This window comes from Psittacula echo (genome assembly GCF_963264785.1).
Source record: "Psittacula echo genome assembly, chromosome: 4".
Classification (NCBI taxonomy): domain Eukaryota; kingdom Metazoa; phylum Chordata; class Aves; order Psittaciformes; family Psittacidae; genus Psittacula; species Psittacula echo.
The window spans coordinates 44,166,460-44,174,516 of NC_137738.1; positions in this window are offsets into that span (position 1 = coordinate 44,166,460).

Consider the following 8,057-nt stretch of genomic DNA (forward strand, 5'->3'; position numbering starts at 1 on the left):
GAAATTGAAAAAAAGAGAGTCTTAGATAGAAGAACAGTACAAAAACTCCAGATAATTTGTTTTTGTCAACATAAGAAGTTCTATTTTAATTCAATTTTCATTTTGTCTTAGCAACCAGCTCAGCTTTCTGTGCAGGGAGGCAACCTTTATAATGTTTTAGACAGCAAAGAGCCTCTAGATATGTGGTGCAGGATGATTTCTGGCTTCTGATTTTTTTCTTATATCTTGCTAAGAGTCATTGCTCACCCGCATCACTAAGTAAAGGCATTAAACCCTTTTCAAGTGTTTAAGACAAGCTAAGAAAAAGTAACATAATCCTTTTCTGCTTCAACTGCACTTAGATATCTCAGCAGTCACCCATTTTAATTAAAGTGACTTAATGCCTCTCACAATGAAACAGCAGCAGGTGATTTGCCTGCTGAAATTGGGTGATTTATCTGTTGAAACACTACCTTATTGTATTCTCAGGGCTCATCCAAGAAAAGATGGAGACTGCTGGCCAGAATTAATCCAAATGCGCTATGATAAAATCTACTTCCCCTCTTTCGATGGAAAAGAAATTAGCACACCAGGTATCCCCAAGTAGATGCATTATTTGCTTCTTGTAAACCTGGCAGCCAAATAGTCCTCCTTCGTTCTGATGGTGCCAAGCACTGGAATGAGATTGCCCAGTGCTTGGTCCTTGGTGGTAGTGGCAACGAAAATAAGAAAAATTGTGTCAAGTGAGGATTTCCACAGCTGGGAGGGAAGCTGTTACATCCCAAATGAAGGGGGATGAAGCCATCAATTTCAGTGAAGTACAAAGCAGCCTGTAGCACTGATTCATTGCAAAGCCAGTGAAACTGATCCGTTTTATGCAAAATGATTTGGTTTCAGTTAACTCAGTGTATTCAGACAAAAATAAGTTTACTAGAAATATTTTGACTTGTTAATAGCTCACGTTTTGACAAACCTAACACTCTTTTCCCCACAAAAAAAAAGTAAAGAAGCAGACAAAGGAAGCACACATTTACTCTAAAATCTGCGATCTTGAAGTTCTGTAATTCTGAAAATATTCTTGGCTTTTGCTTCTGCAAACCAGTTGGGGGCTGTTTGTGGGAAGTTTCTTACTGCTGTGAAGACACTTGCAGTGTCCTGGTTTGGAAACCTGTTGCTTTGGATTTTTTACTTTTGCTTAGAACAAAAGATTGCAGAGGCATTTTAGGTCTTTTGGAGGTTGCAGATGGATCGTAATGATATTCTTATCACTGGTCGTGCTCAGCAAGGCTTCTGGACCTTATTACTTCTCGCATAACAGCTGCCACTGACAAGAATAATTTTCACGCTTGGAAATCATCTTTACTTGACCTGTGCACATTTGCATGCTGTTCTCTCTAAAATACTCTTAGTGTGAGTGATAGATGGAATCATCTCCCTTTTTAATGCATGAATTTGCCATACTGATTTGTCACTGAATTTGCCGTACAGATTTGTCACTGAATTTGGTATGTGGAGGTTTTTGCTTAATAAAAATGTATCCTAGTTTTCAAGCATTTGTTGAATAAAAGGAAGAGAGGTTGCTCTGATCAAAACAGAGATTGACAAAGAAGAAAACAAGACAAGGATAAATGTGAGAGTAAATTGGTTTTCCCTCAGTTTCTTATTCTAAAAGAAAAGACTAAGTGATTTTTTCCCCCCTGTAAGTCATTCATATAGTTCCAGTGATTTGTCAACATTGAAGCTATAATCTCTGAACACTTCAGTCTCAGCACCATATAGGCAAAAGATGTAATCTCTGAACACTTCAGTCTCAGTACCCATATAGGCAAAAGCTATAATCTCTGAACACTTCAGTATCAGCACCCATATAGGCAAATACTTACGAATCTCTGTACCCCTAGCAGAGATGAAATACTGAGTTAGGAGTGTATAAGGGGATGTTAGAGGTCCTCAAAAGGACTTAGTTGAGAATGAGTTGTGGGTCTCAGTCCTGTAAAAAAAAGAAATTGTCACATTGTTGCTAAGTTTTTCATACCACTTTTACCAGCATTAAAAATAACAGTATTTTAATTTTAAAATAGGAAATTGCAAAAATAAGCATATACTTATTAAACTAGTGGAAACCAAAGTATAAAAATAAGGTTATTTTAAATATTTGGTACCAAATCAGTAAAATGGTTCACAAAACAGTTGAAGACAATGTAGACTTAATGACTTTCAATCTGTAAAAATATTAGCAGGATTTATTACTTTAAAACATGTTTTTTTTTCTTGTGAACTTCACTACTTTTTTAGACTATATAAGTCTCTGAATTGTCTTTACAGTCAGTGATTTGCACTGATTACTTTATTAATAATCAAATTTAGAAAAACCCATAGGTTATAATTTTAAAAATTAAATTCCAGACTGGTAGCAAAAGTTAGCACACATCTACTTAGGTGCTACTGTTGCTATCATGGTTCTAATAATGTATTTGGGTCCCAGAAGCTTAAATTAAATTGTGATTTTAATTTCATTTATTTTGACAAGATGTTCTTCAGAAATTGAATCCATGGAGCTTACAGGACAACTTCAAACAGGAGAATGTGACCTTTGCTTTCAGTTTGTCCCAGAAGAGCTCTGGCTCTTGAACCGTACTGATTCTCCCAATGTGAACGTGGTTAGCAAGTCATCAGTGACCATTTATTAGAAATCTGTTGGGTTTCTTTATTGTTGTAGTAGATGTTGGAGTCTAGAATGTCATGGTGCAACAAGTAAAATACACTTCAGTAGTTTGTTGACTGAAACCATTTAAGTATTGGATAGTGGACACTTCTAGATAACCTTAAGTTCTTCTACTTGAAGACCTCACATCCCACATAAACATCTGAAAGAATATGTTCGTGTTGGTTTTATAAATTACTAAAATGACCTTCTGGTAACTTGGGGTGCAAATGTCAAATATCTGAGTTGTTTGGGGTTATTTTTCATTAACTCACTGAATAGATGTTTCAGATGTCAAAGTTGAAGAGGTCATGCAACTGGATAAAGGAATGAGGACAAATGACCTCCTGGTGAACTTTTAATAAAAGGTTAGAGATCACAGGATTTTTTTCTACATTATTGTAAAAAGCTTTTCTAAATCAGGATAATTTTTAAATGAAGAATTTGTGTCTTTGCGTCTGTTACTAGAGCCTTTGAAGAGGTTAGACAGATTCCAAGGCTGTCTCTGAAAAATGGCATATATGGCATACAGACAAGTGTCTGTAATAAAAATGCCAAATTGCTGAAATATTAAGTATATTTTATATCTGCCTGCACATTCATTAAGCCATGGTGTGCCAGATTGCAAGTTCCTAATTTAATTTAATGGGAGTTAGTGGTCACTTATTTTTAAGTAGGGTTTTTCATTCTGTGGTTTTCCTTTTAGTGTGGCCGAACTCTTCCTTTACTGTTCTCTGTAGGGCTCTTCAGCATTGGCCTTGTTATTCCAGCTTTGTAATTACTTTCATATTCCCCTACACTGAAAAAAACAAACTTGTGTAGAGAACAGCCAGTCTCCTTTAATTTATTCAAGTTTCCATTTTGCTGGGGAAAAGGTTAGAACTGTATTACTGTGAGGGATGAAATTTTAAACAAGCACAAACACTCTGCATGTAACACCATGTTTTTTAGTGACTTAATTGAGTAACGTGCAAGAAATGTCACAGGATTCCAGGAGTGTTTGTATACCATACAATTACGGAGAAGGCTTCCAGTCCAGACCTCAGAAAGGCAGGAGTCCAGGTATAACTATTGTGTTAAAAGTTGTCAGTGTGGGAGAACAAGAGGTTCAGCTGCCCTCTAGTTGACAGTGGGGAGCAACTTTTTCTCTCTCCTTTATCTGTTTAACAGATTACTGTGCTGAATATGAATGGTGATTCATTGTGTTGATTCTTTGTCTATGTCTACATTTATTCAACAATAACCTGTGAGCTACAACTTACAGATTTTTGGAATCATCATATGGCTTCATAATCAATTAAGGAAACAGCTAAGTAATATTGGGGAACATATGTAGCTTTCATTAATCAAGCCTATATGCAGTATTTGGGGGATTTGGGTATTTTTACAGTTGCACACCCATAGGCATTCCAAGCACTACCATGAAAATATAACCCCTGAAAATAACATATCCTTTAAGAAAAGGCAATAAGAAATCACTCCTCAAGTTACAATTTAATTCCAACAGAATTAGTTCCTGAAGATTCAATGTGATGGCTCTGTTTTTGTAAATTAGCTCTAATAACTGCCCCTTTTATCTGTGCCATATGAAGTGATAGATTGTGTTTTTCACTCCAGCCAGTCCCATTCCCGTGTGTGAACGGGAGTGAAAGGACGTGGGTGGTTTTGCTGCTGATTTTGCCGTTGGCAAATCCAGCTGCTGTTGGTAGAAAATCTGAGCGTGCAGGTTGCAGCAAACAGATTGAGGGATGTGACAGGCAGCTGTTACCCAGTACAAGGCTTGTGACGTTCAACTGAACAAATTGGGTACTGTTGTCTCTCTGCCTCAAGTATTAAGTTCCTAGTGAAATCTCTTTGCTTATGCTTTAGTTGAGTTTTGAGGAGGTATTAGTATCATCATTGCTCAAGCAATTCTCTGAGGCCTTTAGGAGTGGACAGAGGAGAGAAAGCATGTTTACTAGCCAAAATGCTGTTGCCAGACAGTGGGGCATATTGTGGAAGAGCATTAATTATGCTTTGATATGTCATTTATGTGTGGAGACATCCAGCTTTTATGAAGCGCCTAAAGAGACAAAGATGCTAAACCTGTTGAAATTGCCATTCAGATCACATGTTGCATGTAAAATGCCTGTAAAAATACCAATATTCTCAACCTGAAATAGTCTTACAGGTAAAGCTGTCTGAGTTTTACAAGTTTCTGAATGAAGTGGTCATTTAACAGCATTGAAATTTAAAGCTGCTAAAGAGCTAGAGCAAGGCTCTGAAAGTGAAATTTGACCAAATAATTTGAATATTAATGTTTACATAATCTAGCAGCAACATTACACACTGCATTACATTATTGCAATAGTGCCGTAGGACACATCTGGATGACGTTGTAGGTAAGTGCAAAGCTTGTGATATCTGAGGTTGGGAAGTTTAGATTACCGCAAGCTAAGCAAGATGTGTGAGGTAAGGTGTTGGCTTCCAGATGGCAAGTCTGTTTTTATGATTTCCTGAAATTCACTGACATTGCTGAAGTACTGGCTAAATATATAACCCCCTCTATGCTCTCAGGAGCAGCTGTTGCACCGTGTGGGAACTCGTCAGTCCATCTGTCTCTGCTGTGGGTTTCGCTCACCGCGTTTGGAAAGCTGGCTGCTGCTAATGTGTTTTTTTTGCAGCAACCTTATGAAAGGAGAGAGTTTTCAAGCCAAGGTTTTCGTAAAACCTTTTCTGAAGCTGCAGGAGACTTGTTGACTCTTTGGGGAAGACTGCCTGAGGAGGGTGCAAGGAAGGGAAAGGAAATCTCCCTGCCATCAGCCTGTCCAGCAGAGAGGAACAGCAGTGCCCTTCCTGAAATGAGTGTTGGGATGCAGTCATGAAGTGATGAAAATAGTTTAGCCAAGGTATTGAGGGAGAACAGAAGAAGTGCTTTTTCACGTGACCTCGTACAAGTGGGTTTGGTGTTTGTTTTGTGCTGGGATTCAGTCCTGAGTTGCTGCAAGTAGACCAGAGTCCTCTTCACAGGCTCATTGAAATGGAAATGGTTTTGCCTCCTGCTGTGGAATGCAAATTATTTTAGGAATGTTCCTGGGTCTTGAGGCTTTTTAAAACTCACACTTTCAAGGCTTTATTTTTTTTTTTTTTTTTTTTTTTTTGGTTAGCTTATTTCAAGTAATTATCATAATAAAACAAGGATCCAGAAAGAGGATTGGTGCCTTTATCCTGACCCAGCAAAATATGAAATGTAGGTTTGCATTCATGTGTACAAATAGTTCCCTGCAAGTCAGTGATGGAAAGACATGGGAAATGTAAAAATGCTTTTTTGGATTGCAGTCAAATGCTGAGTGCTTTGCAAAGCCAAACAACAAGAGCAGCCCTCAGTTAGGCAGGCTGGCATGAGATGCCATTTGGTATCATTCCCTAGGCATTTGTCTCTGTTTTGTTACTACCTCTTTTTAAAAATACTGTTTAATGGCCTCTCATCTGTTATCAGGGCACTGATGCGCGCTAGTTGTGCTTGATGCCTTGTCTGCTATGGGTCTTTTTCTGACCGAAGTAGGTCAAGTGATACAAGGCTAAGAAAATTATGATGAGAGACAGTGCCGTATTTCAGAACAGGAAAAACTAGCTTAGAAACAAGGAGTGGGATTTGTTGGTCTTTGTGTTTCTGTTATCAGGACATGGGATATAAAATATTTACCTTCAATGACTAATGGGGTTTTGCTTTAAACTGAAAATAGACTTGGATAGATTAGGTGCATATGTGGACCATATTTGATGATGCTACATGTTGAGGTGATTGTAACCAGGTTAGAATATTGATCTTTTGATGCAGGGAATGGTAAGGCAGAACTTCTTCCTGTATTCAGATTTAACGCTCAGTATGGCTTTGGCAAAATGATAGCAAATTGATACAAAAATTATCAAAATCAATATGATGTCTCATTGCCTGACCTCTTGAAGTCACTGGAAACTGGCAGTGCTCTTGGTTGCTTGTGTAATCTGTAGAGATGTGTATATAGTTATAAAGTTTCCTCCAGGGATAGGACTAGTTTATATATTTGTATAATATTTTTGTGTGTGTATACACACACAATAACATGAAGGTATACAAAATATTCTCAGTAAACACATTACAGAAAACAATCTTGACTGCATAACTTTTATCCAGACACAGTCTGCCTTATGGTTCTATGCACTGTTCTTTTACATCTGCATAGCCCTTCATAAAAGAGATGTTGCGTATATAACTTTGGAGTTTCATTATCTTTCACATTGACTAGTAGGACTTACATTTGAAGAACTTCTGCAATATCACTGAGCCAGGGACTGGATCAGGAACACAAGTGTTTGTGTTGTTCTGCTCAAGTTGTTGTACTGCTTAATGAAGGGAAACCTGCAGAATCCTGTACATGAAGAAAAACATTATGATGGCAAAACAGTTATTCTGCTGTATAATTCTAAATTAATTCCATGATTTGAAAAAAATACGTAATTTCATAAAACTACAAGTATATTCTATTTTCAATGATAAATTATAAAGTGATTTATAATTTCATGTTTTCTCCAATAAGGGATTCTACATGTGGTAGATAGAATGCATGGAATTTTGCTGTTGGACATGTTGATGACTTGTACTTAGCATGTACCAAATCCTGATTGTGAATGTACATGTGGGACTAACACAAACTTCATAAAATCTACATAGATTTCCCTGAACAGAGATTTTGGCACTATGTTCATTTTTCCCTGTTTGTACTCTGTTAATCATAGAATTGTTTCTGTATAATTTTGGTTTTGCTTCCTGTTCATGAATTCAGGAGAAGAGAAACTATGTCAGCAGAAATGCTGTTGGCCCAGCACGAGCACTAGCAGAAGCTAAAAGAGAACAAGTAAGGACACTAGTGCAATGCTAATGCCATGTGATAGATGTGTTGTCTCCTGAAGGTATGTTTTCTTCTGATAGATGCAACCTGAGGCATAAGGTATACTGAAAGTTAAACCCCAGAAACCGATTTCTGTAATGGGTGAAGAGAGTCCTTGCTGATTTAATCTCAGTGTAAGTAGGTTAAGTGTGGTTTTCCTGTCACATCTTTGCTTGTGTATTTTAAAGACATCTGCAAGCATATTACTTACTATGAATGTCTTGAAAAACTGGTTTTGTTTGCATTTTACCTTTATTTTAAAATGTATTAAAAGGTACTTGGATAACAATATCATCCACGTGGGGCTGTTGTGAATCTATAAATGTGTTGTTCTGGATGTTTTCCTGAGTATCTGAAGTATAGCTGCATCCCCTTGTCAGCTGCATGAGTAAGGTGGACAGATGACTTCACAGCATCAGGAGAAGAATCTTCCCATAACTGAGTAACTGATGTGTCTCTTTGCA